Source organism: Typopeltis vanoorti, chromosome 10 (genome assembly GCF_054136105.1).
Source record: "Typopeltis vanoorti isolate ZY-2024b chromosome 10, IOZ_Tvanoo_1.0, whole genome shotgun sequence".
Taxonomy (NCBI): Eukaryota; Metazoa; Arthropoda; class Arachnida; order Uropygi; family Thelyphonidae; genus Typopeltis; species Typopeltis vanoorti.
The window spans coordinates 132337631-132356069 of record NC_143558.1 but is presented as its reverse complement, the minus strand read 5'-3'; the positions used below and the strand labels follow the sequence as shown (position 1 = coordinate 132356069).

The following is an 18439-nucleotide window of genomic DNA, read 5'->3' as shown; positions in this document are numbered from 1 at the left end:
TCCATGCATGGCCCCTAGTCCTCCCACCACCAGTCATATTTTCAAAAATATCTTCTGGATCAATCTTATAGAAACCCTTCAGTAATTTGAATGTCTCAATCATATCACCCCTCCTTTGCCTATTGTCCAATCTCTGCAACCCACAAATCTTCAACCTATTCTCATAAGGTTCATTCCACAGACCTGCTATCATCCTGGTCACTCGTCTCTGGATCCTCTCCACTTCCTCCCCATCACGAAGAAACCCTGGTGCCCATAACTGGGCACAGTAGTCCGGATGGGGTCTTATCAAGGCTCGATACAGAGGAACAACAACTTGTTTGTCTCTGCATGTTAAAGTATTTTGCAGAAGCCAAGTAATTTGATGAACTGATTTAGTCACTTTTGCAATGTGCCCCCTAAACTTTAATTCCTTATCCACCAACACTCCCAAATCCCTGGCCTCATCAATCTCCTGGAGTGCGGTTCCACCAATGTGATATACTGCTGCTATTCTTTTCACCCCAAAGTGCATAACCATACACTTTGGCACATTAAATTGGCATCCATTTTTCCTAACCCAGATTTTCTCCAAACTATCCAAATCATCCTGTAAAATTTTGACATCCTGTGCACTCACAATTGCTCTACCCAACTTTGCATCATCAGCAAACAAGTGAACACGTCCTCTCAAATCCTTTCCTATATCATTGATGAACAAATTGAAAAGCAGTGGTCCAAGAACAGAGCCCTGTGGCACACCACTAGTCACAATCCATCTTTTAGACTCCACTCCTGAATAACCCACTCTCTGGTATTTCTCCTTCAACCATGCTCCTATCCATCTCACCAACACTATATTCATCCCCATCTGCTCCAGTTTACTGATTAGGGTTCCATGTGGTATCCTGTCAAAGGCCTTGGCAAGGTCCAGTAGAATCACTGTAAACCCATTACCCCTATCCAGTTCAGCTGTCACTGTGTTATAAAACGTGAGCCAGTTACTGAGGCATGATCTACCCTTCACAAAACCATGTTGTTCCCTATACAATATCCCATTTTCATCTATCCAATCCTGTATTCTTTTTTTGACTAATTTCTCTAAGACCTTGACAATTATTCCTGATATGCTAATCGGTCGATAATTTACAACAGCAGTCTTGGAACCACCTTTATGCAGTGGAACTATTTTTCCCTCTTTCCACCCCCTCGTTTTTTGATGACTTTTAACTTGAATTTTGAAGAATATGACAGTCGTTTTTTATTTTCAGACATTTTTATGGGCTAGTGCTCAAAATATTTTTAATGCATTAACTTACCCTGCCAATGAGTCAGATATGAATGCATTCAGATTTCTGATTGGTTTTCAGAATCAGCCGTTAATGATGTCAGTTGATAGAGTTAACAAAGGCTAGTGATTGATGGAAGCCTTTTCGCGAAGAAGGTACCAGCAGTTTCGACACGGCAACTGCAGGTCACTCAACCGGTTGCCCCCCCATGTATAAGACAATCCCCAATATTTGGTCTAAAAATTGTAGAAAAAAGTATTGTATTATACACAGAAAAATACAGTAAATAGTATAACTAGAATGGGAAGAATAAAATCCCAGGCCTTACGATAAAGTTTAGACCATCAGGTACTGGGGATTTTCTTGTCTGGCATTCTTTTATAGGCTGTGGCAACTTCAAATGCTGTGATGGGTCTGTCAAGCCCATCTTGGATATGAACAGGAAAGCCATTAATGTTGCAAGAGTTATAATTTCCAACAGTACTATTGTCTTCAAACAGATTTTTATAGTATTTTTGAAAGGAGTCAAGGATGTCTTGAGTGGTGGACATGTCTTCTCCAGCAATGCAAATGAATGATAGTCCTTTCTTTGCAAAATTTTATGAATTGACTATTGAAGAATGCAGCTGAAGGGCTATCTGCTAAGTGCTGCTCTAATCTTTTTTTTTTTTTTTTTTATATACCCTTAGTATTATATTTAGTCTAGCTACTCACTGATGAGATCTCAATAAAGATCGAAACTGGTCTGGGTAGTGACCTCCCACCATAACATAATGTATAACATCATACATCTCCTAGGAGATGGGTTTTACATTATGCGAAATACTAAGAATAGTGATCAGAACTTTCTCCACCTTTGCTGCGAGTTGCCCTAGTTTGTACTACGTACTTGAACTACGTGCTTTAGCTTACGCTAGTAGTTGCCGATACTTTTATAGTTACTATATTTGGCATGAAACTCTTTGATTCCGATCTTTGAGTTTCTTATTTGGTTTTAAAACAATGTGGGATTTGATATCCCCTTAATTTAAATAATTTCTTTTTTCCACTTGTTTCTGCCTTTCCACTTCTATCTCTATGTTAATGTTTCTAATAATGTTGCTATGCCTATACCATAATGTTGGTTTGTTACGAACCAGTTTCTCTCTTTATACAGGTCTTTCAACTTTTTCCTTTTGAGGAAAGCCTGTTCCTTTCCCATTCCATCATATTCTTCTTTACTGCTTGTTTTAATTTTAACCACATATCCCAATTCTAGGTAACATTATTCCAATTTGAACAGAGGGTCTAGAATTTGGTTGAAAAGATCAATGGAAAATTTGGTGGAAGTCTCCATAGTCCAGAATAGATCTCTACTTTATCTGAATTATCCTATTTATAAGGGCAGAAGAGATATAAATTTGATCAATACAAGTACCAATACCTTGATTTATGTATGTATATGCCTGGAGATTAGGATTGCGAATTCTCCATATGTCTACTAGTTGAGCATTGTCAAGCCATGTTTTTAACTGTGCATATCCCATTTTCCACTCCTGAGGTGTTCTCCTATTTTGTCTAATGTGGGATTTTTCAAAACAATTCCAGTCTTCAGCTGCTATGATGTAGTGAGCACCATATAAATATGGCTCCAATTCCTGGAAGAATTTTTGTCTAACGGTTCCATTTTATGGAGCATAAACGTTTATAAACATTATTTCTAGTCTATTGTCAAGATTCTCCATTCTGCATCCTTTTGAATACAGAATGACCCAAGGAAGTGGACAAGAATAAGAACACCTACTCCAGCCCTGTTAAAACTCCAAAGCTCCAATAAGAAAGAAGTGGATCTGAAATGTGAAAGGATATGTTTCAACCTTTATTGAGGTCTCATCAGTGGGAGCCAGACGACGAAGTGTTACCAAGGTTGAAGTAATGCAGAAGTCATATTTCCATATATGAGTAATCGAAAGGTGTCACACCTTATTATTAGTCTAGATTAGAGATGGATGTTGGAAGTTTTTCCACTTACTTATACTATAAATTAAAGATGCCAATAAATTATATACTTGGTTTAATCCTTTATCCAGGTGTAAGCAAAAAACGTTTGCACCTGAATAATTTCAGGACTGGGCAACTTGCTATTCTTTTATATGGAAATATGACTTCTGCATTACTTCAACCTTGGTATCACTTCTTGGTTTGGTTCCCACTGATGAGACCTCAATAAAGGTCAAAACTGGTCTGGATAGTTACCTTTCTCATAATGCATAGCATTATACATGTCTGTAAGGAAATGTGCTTTGCATTATGGATTACTTAGGCAAGTGATTTAAAGTTAGTAGTATATACGAGTGCCCAGTCCTGAAATTACTTCAGGAACAAACTTTGTTTGCTTACACTTGGATAAAGGATTAAACCAAGAATATAATATCTTTGCATTTTTAATTTATAGTATAACCAAGTAGAAAAACTCCAGATGCATTTCTGGTGAGTTCTCCTCATTGGTCTCCAAAAAAATCATCCAACCGAGTTAATGTTTCTTCTGTGAATCCACTAGGAATTACTCTAACATCCTGTCTAGTGTCATGTGTCTGACTTGAAAGTTTTTGCAGTCTTAGTCTTATTTTGACTCTTACTAGCTGACGGTCTATAACTTAGTCTGCTCCAGGACAAGTATGCACATCAGAAATGTTTGTCTTCCACTGCTGGAGAGCCAAGATGTAATCAGTCTGGTGCCATGACTTATCTGTGTTAGATATCCAAATATAGGTCCATCATGGGTGTTTCTGGAATCAGCTATTGGTAATAACTAATTTCTTAACATGAGCAAATTCCAGCAGTCTTTCACAATGGGTGTTTCATATACCCAGACCAAACATGCCATACTCAGGTCTAACTCTCATACTCTTTCTCACTTTAAGTCTCCTAAGATGTAAAGTATGTCTTTCCTTGGTAGGCAGTCCAAAACAGTCTGTAAATTTTCATAGAATTCCTCACACACTCTTCATCAGGCATATCTGTGTGAGGTGCATAAACTACCACAATCGATATAAATTAAATTAAAGATACCAAGAAATTACATACTTGGTTTAATCCTTTACCCAAGTGTAAGCAAGCAAAGTTTGTGCCTGAAGTATTTTCAGGACTGGGACAACTCGTATATAGAAGCTAATGACTTCACATTACTTGCCTTAGTAACCCATAATACAAAGCACATATCCTTACGAGATGTATAATGCGATGCATTATGGGAAAGATTACCACCCAGACTGGTTTTGACCTTTATTGAGGTCTCATCAGTGGGAGCCAGACCCAGAGGTGATGCCAAGGTTGAAGTAATGCAGGTCACATTTTCATATACGAGTAGCCAAAAGGTGTCACATCTTACTACGATTGATACATTGGTAGGATGAGCCTTAAATCTAATAGAAAATATCCTATCATTAACTGGGTTACATCCAAGAAGGAGTCTTGCCTGAACTTTCTTCAGTATCACAGCTACCCCATGATGCTTTGAGTCACCTCCTGCATTAATAACTAGTTTACTATCCTGTCTTTTGAACTGACCTTCTCCAGTCCATCTGGCCTCTGCAATTGCTAGGATGTTAATTTCATACCTATCCATCTCTTTACAGACTATCTCAAGAGTATTCATCAGTAGACCCAAACACTCCATCTGAAAATTCCCTTCTAAGATTATTCCTATACCTTCTGTGTTCCTCATTCACTGACTTTTGTTGGAGACCGTAATATACTTATAAAACAGAACCCTCTGCCTAAGCCCTGAATGCTGCTCTGATTATTCTGCATGACAATTGATGCAACATGAGATGTATTATAAGACACAACCATATTAGCATTTTTAAGTGAAGTCACTGCAAGAAAAAAAAGTGGTGGGTTGCATAGGCCCTTCTCACATATATAGGAAGTTTTGTCCCCCAATTGATCCCATGTTGGCCAGGTGGGTTGAGAATTCTGCTTACTAGATTAGGCAGACACCCACTGCTTAAGATGAAATGAAATAGCAAAATAGGAAAGAAAAAAAGGGGAGGGTCCAGTCTACAGATAATATAACAGATGTATATTGCATGAAGTAAGGCATGGTCCAGCATCAGATACCTCAGGTTTGCCATGCCCATACTCACTAAAGTTAGCCCTTGATGAAGGTGGTTTGATGAAATTTATGTGGTGTTAGAAATACCTCTGTAGAGCACAGTCAACATACTGAATATATAAGAGATTTAATGATGCCTGATTTTTGACTAGGATGATGGTGTGACTGAGTATTGATATAAAGTCTGATGTGAGTTTCTTTCTAAAGACAGATAACTGAAGGCTCCCATCTAACGATGAAGCATGTGCAGGTCTAGTAAGGAAATGTATTGAACCTTTTCAATTGTGAGAGTAATGCAAAAACGACAGCTTTGATTGTTGTGAGAAATTCTGAAGTTCAGAAGGAAACTTTGCCATACTGCAAAGATATCATCCATGATCTGTAGTGTACCAAGGGTCTAGGATGGACCTAAGTACACTACAGTACTCGGTACTTGGCCTCTGCATTTGACAACAGGTCATAATGGAACATCCGCTTTATGGATTTTGGGGAGACCATCAAGTATAGAAAGGTGGCAGTAGTAGATTTTAAATTTCTTCATCCCAACTAGCAACACCACCACCATTTTGTTTGTTTGTCTGACTGGAGGCAAGATCCTCAGAAAGATAACAATAAGTGGTGTAGTTACATACAATTAAAGCAAGTTTCCTACAGTATTCTTTTCCGTCTCAAAATACTACTGCTTTTCCGTTATCAGCCTTTGTGATTACAAAGACTAATAAAATTTCATAAGACAGTATTTTTTTTGTTTTTTTATAATATATATAAAACTGACATTATGACTTTTAGAGCAGTTTGGATCATGCTCCACTACTTATTCATGTGTGGTCGACATGTTTTTCTCATTGTTATCTCCTCATTGGCAGTTTAATTTTGAATTCATATTGTATATGTATGCCCTTGATACCAGGGAACGAACACACACACACACACACACACACACACACACACACACACACACACACACACACACACACACACACACACACACATCTCTTTTTTATTGTGTATGCATAATATGATATACCCTGCTCAAAACAATTAGGGAATATTTTAGTTTCTGTCAGATAATTATAAATTTCTGCAAATAATTATAACTGAATACATGAATATACATGAATAAATATTTCTTACTTATGGATAGGGTGTAACTGATGAGATATTGTTTAAATAATCGATATTTATTACAAATTTAACAAATGATACATTTTGACGTGAAATAGCTTTAACAAGAATAGCCAAAAACGCTTTTGTAAATTTTTAATAGGGCATATGGTCTCCATTAACAGCCAAAAACAGTGGTACATCTTGATTGCATGGACTGGATAAGATAATCAAACAGTTCTTGTGGGATATTTCCCCACTCTTCTGTGAAAGCAATTTCGATCTCTTGAAGCGATGATGGTGGCACCAGTCAAGTAGAAACGCACCTACCTAAAGTATTCCAAGGATGTTCGATTGGATTACAATCCAGTGAACAGGCAGACCAGTCCTTTCGTTCAATACCTTCTTCCTCAAACCACTCTTGTACCAAATTTGCATGGTGTGATGAGCATTGTCATCCATAAAAATTAATTCTTGGCCAATTGCAGCAGTCTATGGATGAACATATGGATATACCAAAATCTAATTGCGATACCTTTTGGGCTGTTAAGGAACCATTTCTGATAAAATATAGATCAGTATATCCACCTATAGTTATTCCAGCCCATACCATCAAACTCCCACCTTGATGTTGAGGTCTTTCATGAACAAACTGTGGATTATTTCTTGTTCCACTTTCACGCATATCAAGATACATCGGTTATCTGGTTGCAGAACCTGGACACGTCACTAAAAAGTACACAAGCTTAATTCTCATTTGTCCAATTGTGGTGTTACTGTGCCCAAATTCTTCAGACTCTTTTGTGATTTACAGTAAGTGGAATGCAAACCATTGGTCTTCAAGCATATAAACCTATAGTATGAAGACGATTTCGAACATTTTCTGTCTCCAGAAAGTGATTCGAAAGTAGCAAAATTATGCTTTGAGATACACAACATGCTTGAGCAACAACTTGCTGCATTTGCCCAGCTTCTAATTGACCAATGACTCTCCAAGCCATGGATTCCAGGATATCATGTTGCTCTGCTATTTTTAACAAAATAATGGGTGGTAGGTAACACACGTATATACTTGAAGTGATAATTATGCACTGTGGAAGTGAGCGCAACAAGCCATGCTTTTATGCCCACCACATGCTAATATGGCTAAGACATGTTTCAACAAGTTTTAACATGATTTTGTACACTGCTGTATATTAAGAATATTTTAAAATAAATGTGTTACATTTATAAATTATTTTTATAACTTTATAATGTACAAGAAAACCAAAATATCCCCTAATTGTTTTGAGCAGTACATATGTGAATGGGATGATGCCTATTCATGTGTACATCATATCAGCAGCTTGTGTTTTTATATAAATGTTAATGTTAGAGAATATCATTAAGCATATGTGATACTAATTTCTCTGTTTCCATTGTATTCTTTTCAGTACTATGTATGTCACAAGGTCTTTCTTATCAAATGAACATCGAAACTCAGAGTGGCTTTTCTGTAATCATTGTTATATATGAAGTAATTTATCGACTTCAGTCTTGTTATCAGATATGCTGTTCTAGTTATTCTGTAGTTAGTACTGATTTGAAATTTAAAAAACTGTCATTTGGCATAGGTAGATAACATATACACCTAAACCTCTTTTTACATGATAGATACCTTCCTAAAAATTACGCATAAATAGAATTTACGTAAAAAGAACTACTGACTCCATAGAAAAAGTGAAGATTGGTTCCAAACTTGAAATATAAGCAAAATAATGAAAAAAAAACAAACAAATATTAAATTCGTTAGGATCACAAGATTTTTATTTACATTTCATGGAGAACACATATATATAATGAATTTTAATAACTTAAAAAAAAACATATTCAGTTCACTTGTTTGCTAAGGATTCTGTAAAAAAATTATGTTATTCGTTATCAGTTTCTGACAGTAAACGTGAAAGCTTTCATTTTCGTGAGACTGTAATGTCAGTAGAACTACTAGATATGATATTACCGTCATCGACTTCCTCCTCAACTTGTGGAATTCTTCTTGTCATGTCTTGAACAAAAGTACCACTGGTTGTTTCAGTAGTTTTAGGCATGAACTCAATTATTAATTGTTGTGTTGATGCTTTAGATAAGTCGCGATATAATTCTCTGTATGAAGACATTAACAACTTAAGCTCACGTGAAACCTTCCCAGCACGTTCTTCATTTGGATCATGCCGGGCAAAATAATTGCCTAAATTACTGGCCAGTTTAAGACCTTCTTTAATTATATCAGCAGTAAAAGTAGGATTTTCTTGATCATTATCATTAACTTCTTCGCTTTCAGGAGTCTCAGAAACAATCTCCACTATTTTGTCTTCGCTAAGAGGTTTATCAATTAACAATTCTTCGATATCTGCCAACGTAAGATCATCGAATCCTTCTCTGCCAATTTCACATGCCAAACTTATTATATTGGGGAATTCTGCAGTATGATGATTGAAGGGAACAGGAGCACTCTCTTTAATACATGCAGGCCAAATAGCTTTCCAGCATGCTTTCATAGTTTCTGGTCTCAATTGAGATAACGATAATTGAACCTGATCAGTACAATCCATAATTTAAAATTTTTTCCACACATTCATAACTGACAGTGTTTCATCATCATTTAGCTTGTTCAAAATGTACTGAAATGTTCTTCTGACATAATATGTTTTAAAAGTCGCAATTATACTCTGATCTAGAGGTTGTAACAATGATGTGGTATTGGGTGGCAGAAAAAAAAATTGCACATTTGGGTGTTCTATGGCAGGATGACCGGGTGCATTATCAAGAATCAAAAGCACTTTAAATTCGAGACCCTTGTCATTCAAATATCGTCTACTTCTGGCACAAAATGTTTGTGGAACCACTCAGTGAAAATATCAATGGTCACCCAAGCTTTTTTGTTGGCCATCCAATGAACTGGCAAGTTTTGAAAATCTACACCTTTCATTAGCCATGGTCTTAATGATCGATTGATTTATGAGCAGTAGTTTTTAACATCCGATCTCCTAAAGCGTTCGAACAAAATAGGAGTGTTATGTGATCCTTTGAACCCACCAACAGTTTTTTGCATTTTTAACAGATACGCAAGTTCTGTTTAGCATTTTTTTCCAGAAAAGGCTAGTTTCATCCATATTCCAAACTTGTTCACGAGTGTAACCTCCATCTTCAATTATTTTAGCAAGTTTTTGTGGAAATGCTTTAGCAGCTGTTTCATCAGCAGAAGCTGTTTCACCTTTAATTTTTATGTTATGAAGAGCATGTCTTTTAATAAACTTAGCCAGCCAACCATTGCTTGCATGAAATTCATATTTTTTCCTCAATTGAGATGAAGCATCTGGATGCAGTTTTTTAATCTGTTCATAAAATCTCAATGCTGATTGCTTGATGGAATTTCTGTCAACTGCATCACTATAGCTTTTTCGGCCTTTTATAGAACAACATCTCTTGTGTATGATGATAATTTCGCACTTGATTTTGTACCAGAACATACCACTCTTCTAATAGCCTCTTCACTTTTTCTGTATAGATCTGACAGTTGATTCACAGACTCCAAAATGCTTACCCACAGCCGTCACACCTTCCCCAGTTTGAAGACGATCTAAAATTTGAATTTTTATATCCAAGGAAACGGCTTTCCTTTTTTTTTTTTTTATGGTTATCGGCAACATCATGTGAAGGCTGGATTAAAATCTTCGGTTAATGAAATGAAAGTTTTAAAATTACATATAGCTTACCATTTATTATTTCTTGGCAAAATTATTAATTTTATAACATGATTTTTATTTTGATTTCACTTAAAAAATGCGAATGCAAAAAATGTGTGAACTGTGTTGTCTACTCAAACACCAAATTCAAACTGCTAAGAACTGCTTTTTTATGTGCAGTCAGTTATGTACTGTAATTCGTAAGAATTTAGAATTTTCTTAATTGAAACAAGAATGCAATTCTGCAAAATTCTCAGAATTTCCTAGAATTTAGAATTTTCTTAATTGAAACAAGAATGCAATTCTACAAAATTCTCAGCATTTTCTTGAATTGCGGATTTTTTCCTAAATTAGACTTTACGTTGGTCACATAAAAAAAAATATTTTTGATATCCCAATTCGCATAACCGAATTTGTGTGAAAAGAATTCACATAAAAAGAGGTTTAGATGTACTTTAAAATACCTCTTTTGCCATTTTATGCTGTAGTGATTATACTCTCTTCAGTTTGTAGTCTGCAGAGAACATACAGTTCCAGAGATTTCTGTTCCAATGATACTGCTCTTACCACTGTTACATTTTGTCTCACTTTTTAGCCAATAGCTATATTCCCCCCAAAAACAGAGAAAATATTAAGTGTCCCCTTAAATTCTCTCCCTTCTCTATTACACAAGGCCACAGCAAAACTGTTACTATCCCATACATTCAGGGCACATCTGAAAAGATATCTAAAGTGCTTAATAAATATTAGCTCTATATTATGTTAAAACCATATATCAAACTGGGAACCTTCATCCATTCACCTAAGGGTAAACTCTCTTCTTTATCACATTCAGTGATATATGAAGTACCTTGCACTTGTGACTTAGCTTACTATAGACAGACAGGAAGATCAGTTGATATATGCCTCAGAGAACGAAAGAAATACATTTGGCAAGTCAAGTCAGGTTGTTTCAGTTGTGCACTGCTCTGTGAGAGAAAATATAGCTGTCACTCCTTTCTTGACTTCATTCATTCTCAGTTCCATGAATACCCCTCTACCCCTCTTCTGTTAATCCCCTTCGATAAAATTAAAAATTCCATTTACTAGTATTGTATACAACCTTTCATAAGCTCTCTGTCATATCATCCCACCTTTTCCTGTTTGTTAGTGTCTTCAGTACACAAATTCGTATGCTATTCTCAGAATCTATATTCCACAGTCCCAAAATAATCTTTAACATTTTCCTTTGCATCCTGTCTACTGTATTTGCATTACCTTGGAAACCAGGAGACTACATCTGCACATGATAGTCCATTTAAGGGCATATCAAGACTTTCTTAAGAAGCAAAATGACTTCCTCAACCTTACATGTCAGAGTTCATTTCAGCATTGCAATTATTCTCTGAGTTTTTTTCACTCTTTGCTATATGGTCCCTGAACTTCAACTTCCTATTTACTTAAATCCCAAGATCTGTTGCCTGATCAGTTTTCTTGTAGCATAATCATGAAATAAAATACACCATTACATATCTTGTTACACCAAAGTGCATAAATTTACATTTGCTAACATTGAACTGATAACCATTTTCAAATGCCTACAATTCCAGTTTCTCCAAATCATTCTGCAACTGCTGCATGTCATTCACAGTCCTGATTACCCTGCCTGTCTTTGTATCACCAGTAAAAGCTGTATGTCTACTGTCACTGCTTTCAATTGTTATTAATGTAAAGATTGAATAACAGTGGAAATAGCACTGACTGATCCTTAGTATACAATACTGTCCATCTTAAATCTTCCCTCCCTCTCCCATTACACCACTTTTTTAATATCTGTTCAGTCATCCTTTCTCTTATCCAAACTAAGAGTTTATGATCCAGTGCCATATCCTGCAACTTATCCAATGAACCTTCATGCTGTATCCTGTCAAAAGCTTTAGCAGAGTCATCCTTCCTGTCTAACTCAGTCATAATATTATTATAAAACATGAGCAAGTTACTTATACGTAACCTTCCATAGTAAACTCATGCTGTTCATTGCATAGTATAGATTCCTTGTTGTTGGATCCTACTTCTTCTCAATCTATACTTTGGATCCGACATGATTACTATTACGATGTTCTTAACTAATTGATAAGTTGTGAGTTGATTTCTAATTCAAATATAAAGAAAATTTATATTTAAAGACTGCACCACTTTATATCTGAATTAGTTCAAGAATTGAAGATAAACCAACTCTCAACTACCCTTCCTTTATATGTTGTTATTATATATACTGGCAGAGTATATTTAACTTACTTAATATACTTGCTTTGGTTCGAAAATTTTATGAATGGTGCAGTAAAAGAGATTCAGGCAAAATACAACTTTTGATCAAAAACAAACATTTAATTTTAGAATCACAAATTTTGCACTTAAATTCAAATCAGCTATTAAAATATCACAAACATTTTAACTTCTCTGATAAATTCAATCATACAACTCAAACAATGGTAAATCTGTTATCTCTATAACACAGTCTTCTCACAGTTCCTTAAGTTCGATTAACAAATTGCAGTAATCACAAACAAACACTTTTAAATTTACACTTCAGCTAATTTCCGCAATAGTTACTGTTAGTATAAGGAAATTCTAGGATGAAACTCACACACTTCTCTGCAAAGGAATATTAATGGTTGGAATAATCTTACCGATAATCTTCTTTCTTCATAAACTTACACACAAACATTTTTTATAACTGTAAACACTTTGAGCAGTATACGGCACTCATTAAAATAAATCTTCTAAGCAATAACTGAATTAATCATCGGTCACAATAAACATAAACAAACGTTCTTGCTTGAAGTACTACTGATCACTCATGAGTTAAGGCAATACACAATAATTCTTTAACTTGAGAATTTTATATACACAGTTGTTCATTCCTCTGGCATTCAATTAATTCCTTAGGCACTATAATTCTAAACACAGCTAACGGTAAACTTCAACTTTACAGCTTCTACTATTCTTTAGTAACTTCGTGCTTTGCTTCAAGGTTCTGTATGTCCTTGAAAGGTCGGCACTGAAATTAAATCTCCCAACTCAAGTATCGCTAGTCTATTTAATAGTCTCTCAGCTGTTTTCCGTAGCTATAATTGTTATTCTACAACTTATTAGCTAACTGCTTCTGGACTAGTAGACTTAAATTAGCTGCTTGAGTGACTTGCCGACTCTCTAATATCGCACTCTGATTCCCTGAATGCTGAATACTCCGATTCCAGCCGAATGCCAATCTCTCTCTTTTCACTCTCTCTCTATCTATCTAATCTCCCTCTATTTTCAACGTTCTTCCCTTTTTATATCCATTCTTCCCGCCTAAATTATTCTCGCGATTTCTTTCTAAAATTCTTTTCCTCATGCCCTGTTCCAAACTCACACTCGCTTACTTACATATGTCTCCATGACAACCAAACAAAATATAATAAAATTGAGCTATTGCATAATGTTAAACTTCTACAAATAGGAATAAATAGAGAATATTTACATTTCAATTAATGTGCAGTTAAATTATCAAATACAAGTTCTTATAATATTAATATAATAATAAATAAAATAGCTTAATAATATTTAATAGTCTTTTCATTATTAATACATATATCTTTGATTAATTAATTAAATATTAGATAAAATTAAAGGTAATTATATGAATATTAAATTGTAAAATAAGTTGTTTACATTAAATAATATTTACAAGTCTAGCCTTTGTGATGGAAGATCATGTTGGATTCTGAAGCAAATAATAATTACTCCAATCTCTATATATTCAGAATCCAACACTGTCAACCCATTTCTGTATGCGAGCTCTTACCAACTTTTCTAAAATCTTCACCAGCATTTCGGAGATACTGATATGTCAATAGTTACACTTTGCACCAATGAAATTTATACATATTTTATATTACATATTACCGTTACATTATTATTATTATTTCATGGGCACCTCCATGGAGTCCTAAGACTCATCACCGGAGACCCTAACTAACAACACAGTATCTATGGTACCTCACCTTGCTTGAAACCATTAACAGACAAAGCACTCAGGCATCCTATTCCATTCACTTACCATTCACAAAGCAAAAAATTTTGTCATCATTGCCCTGCTAAACACACTCTTGTGCAACTTTCATGGATGACCTCTTGTTCTGTCCCCTCTTGCCAGTTGCTGAAATATTTCTCCTGAATCAGTTTTATTAAATCCTTTAAGTAACTTAAATGTTTCTGTCATATCCCCCCCCTTCTTTGCCTAACAAGCAACTTTTGCAATCCATAAACCCTCAATCTGTTCTCATAGGAAGCATTCTCCAGACCAATGGCCATCTTGTTCACTTTCCTCTGGATCCTCTCATCTCATTCTTCACTTTGTCATCCTCAAGAAACCCAGGTGACCAGATTTTGAGCACAGAAATCTTGATATGGTCATATAAAGGCTTTATAAGGAGGAAAGGTAACTCCATTATCTCTGCTTGTTATTGTATTCTTAAATAGCCAAGTAATCCTGTTAGCACCCTGGCTACTTTAGCAATATACCCTCCAAACTTCAACTCTATCTAATACTATTTCCAAATCTCTGGTTTCATCATTTTCCTAGCATACAGTTTCCTCAATGTGGTACACAGAAATACAAAATTAATAGCAGAAAAACTCACGTAAAAAGATTATTTAATAGTATAATTTTCGTCTGTGTGTCACAGGCATCTTCAGTACATTTTAAGCTCAAATTAAACAATAACTGACAATTCCAAAAAGCGTCACTTAAGTTGCTAGTGTAAGATAACTAAAAAGGTCAACAAATTTCCTAACAAAAAAAAAAAAATTTATATATAAATAAAAAGTTAGGAAATATTAGCTGAATTATAAAGTACTATCTCCTATAAAGGGGATAGACGTAAACCATCAGATCTGTTTAAGTTAGGCGAGTGAAGTAAAGTTTCACATGTTTCTTTATAAAGCTGTTCCATGAGGAACTTTTTGTGAAGGACTCTTGTCTTTTTCCAATGAACTCTATGTCTAGTGATGATGGCATGTTCTGCAAGTCCAGGCTGTTCAGGTTCAAGGTATTGAATATAAGACTGGTGTTCTTCTAGCCGAACAGAGGCAGATCTTTCATTTTGTCCGAAATAAGATAATCCACAAGAGCAAGGAATCTGGTAATTAAGATGATTAAGATGTGGAAGCTTGTCCTTAGGAGAAGTGAGAAAGGTGGAGATTTTTCTGAATGGCCGAAAGGCAACAAAAATATTCAGTGGTTTTAAAACTTTTGCTATACGTTCACTAATGCCTTGTACATAAGGGATTGGAATGCACGTTATTTCTTCTGTATTTGAAGAGGAAGACATATTAAAACTACTCAAAGCTCTTTTGATGAAGGAATTCTTATATCCATTAGATAGAAAGGAAGAAGTAACATATTGCAGTTCTTTCTGTAATAGATCGTCTGAAGAACAAAAGGAGTGGGCACGATGAACCAGTGTTTTAATAGTTCCTGCCTTTTGACTGGGATGGTGATGAGATTTAGCATGGATATATGGCCTGTATGAGTCTTCTTTCTATAGACTGAGAAATGTAGGTTACCGTCTGGTTGGCGAAGAATTTAGAAGATCTAAAAAGGCTAACTGCTTATTTGATTCTACTTCTAGGGTAAACTGGATCCTTGGATGAAGTGCATTTAACTTAGTGAGAAACTGTTGAAGTTCATCAGAAGAGCCATTCCATATAGGAAAAATGTCATTGACATATCTGAACCAATGAGTAGGTCTGGGAGAAATGTTCAAAATGGTGTTCAAAATGTTCCATAAAGAAGTTGAAAATTTATTTATCACTAGGTTAGACTATAATAAGTCCTGAAGATATTTTCAGGCGCAAACTTTGTTTGCTCTCACTGGGATAAAGGATTAAACTAAATCTATTATAGTTCCATAAAGAAGTTGGAGATAGCAGGAGAAAGAGGATTGCCCATTGCTGTTCCTTCAATTTGTTGATACAACTTATTTTTAAAGGAAAAATAACCAGAATGTATTACAAAATCAAATATTTTTACAATGTCTGCAGGAAATTCCTGTTGCAGTAATTCAGTGCTGTCAGATGAAGGAACATTTGTAAATAAAGAAACAATATCTAAACTGATCATGATATCCGAAATGTCCAAATGAAGATCTGAAATTTTATTTTTGAAATCCAAAGTATTTTTTATATAAGTATCAGTTCTTCTAGTTGAAGATGTGAGAAGATTTGATAAAAATTTTGAAATTTTGTAAGTGGGACAACCTATTCACTCTACAACTGGCCTCAACGGAATGCCTGGTTTATGAACTTTCAGAAGACCATACAATCTAGGTGGCCCACCGAAGAAGGTTTTAAGTTTTTTCTTGTGATCTTCATTTCATGTAGATACATTATCTATAAGAGAATTAAGTTTCTTCAATTGACTTCCGGTAGGATCCAATGTAAGAGGCCTATAAGTTACTCAATAGCTGAACAATTTCATCATGAACATGTTACCTCACTACCATCAGCACTCATTAATGTTATCCTTCCTACTACTTGCCACATAAATAAAAAAACTCTTTGGAATTTACTTTCACTTGCTTGGCCAATTTCTTGTGATAATCTGATTTTTCCTCACTTACCATGCTAGTCAGCTTTCTCCTTATACTTCACGACATTTTCTTTTTTTGCAGCTCATGCCTAATGAACTACTCGTCCATCTAACTCCTACCTGATTTATCCTCCTTAGGTATAGAATGTGATATTGCTTCCTCCAGATACCATTTGACTATCCTTATGTACTGTGAACATCCTTCCCTTGCAGAACTTTATCGCATGGTACTGCTTCAAGCTGCCTCCTAGGTATATCATAATCACCTGCCTTATAGTTCCACTACAAGTTGTATACCCTTCTTAAATTGAATTTCCACATATTTTGCTACCTCCCAAGTCAAAACTGTAGGATCACTTTCCCCAGTTGGAGGCAGTGTAGCCATCTTTGTTATGGACAGGTCTGCTGATCCTCTAACTCGAGATTCTGCTTCAAGTAATTATCTCTCTCAGTAAGAGTATAAATTCCATTTCCTTCCTGCCATGTGATCTTTCCTTCTTCCAATATATCTCTTTGAAGTTCCTCATAATAATTACTTGACTTGCACTCATTGTAGTAATCTGTTGATGCATGTCTTCAACTCCTTCTCTTGTTGGCTGCAGTTCATTTGCTATCATCAAAGTTCATACCCCCTTTACTCTATCCTCGCTGTAAATACTAAATTCATCACATTATATGTCATCTGCTATTAACTAAGTATCACTATTTCCTATACCTTTTGGTGAGGTTGCACTAACCAATACCAATAACTCCTCCCTCTTATTTCTGATGCTTCTAACATTAGTGTATATAGAAACTGTAGCATCCTCTTAAGCCTTCAACCAACTTTGCATCCTGAATTAACTAACTCATTCGTTATTGTTGCTTGAGAGATTAGATTCCACATTTTTTGTTCATTCACTTCATGGGTGCCTTCACATAATTGTCTATATCCACCCTAATTTCTTTAGTTTCTCTGACTTTACATTTCCATTCTCTAGGTGAACAAAACTCTCTCTCTGGACAAATGCATTGAAATGCAGATCATCAGGTGTACAAATCTTTCCATCCATCAAACTCAAGTCCACATTGATTCATTAGTTATCTTCATCCCTCGGTTCACCTCCATCATTGCATGGCAGCAGCAGCAGACTCCCAAACTTCACTTTCTCACTCTTCTTTTTCACTTCTTCCAATAATTCTTTCACATCCTTCTGTATACAATACCTCTCACCTCTTAGATCTCATCTACAGGCTTTGAAGGTGATGAAGTAACTTTGGACAGGGTACGCAACTGGCTAACAGAAATGTTATTGGGTTGATTATGAGGATAGACTAATGGCATGCAGAGAGTTTGATAGATAGAAGAAAGTAGTGATATGATTGGGACATGTAAGCTATTGAAGGGTTATTATCAGATTAACACTGAGGAGATTTTTCATATGGTAAAACAAGGGGAATGGACAAGGGGGCCATCCCAAGAAGGTACAAAAGGATGTAGTGAGTAAAAGCATAAGAAGAAAGTGTTTTGGGTGGAGAATGGTAGGAGCATAGAATGCATTGCATCAGAGGGTGGTAAAAGTGCTAATTGTGGATCAGTTTAAGGAATGATATGATAGACTTTCTTTCTATTGACCTACCATGATGAGTCATG

The 18439-nt window shown here is 35.5% G+C and overlaps 1 protein-coding gene across 1 annotated transcript in view; it reads left to right on the top strand.

Annotated features, from left to right (window-relative positions):
- sac (sterile affecting ciliogenesis) overlaps nt 1–18439 on the top strand; it is a 515109-nt gene that overhangs the window by 342326 nt on the left and 154344 nt on the right. The window lies entirely within an intron of this gene.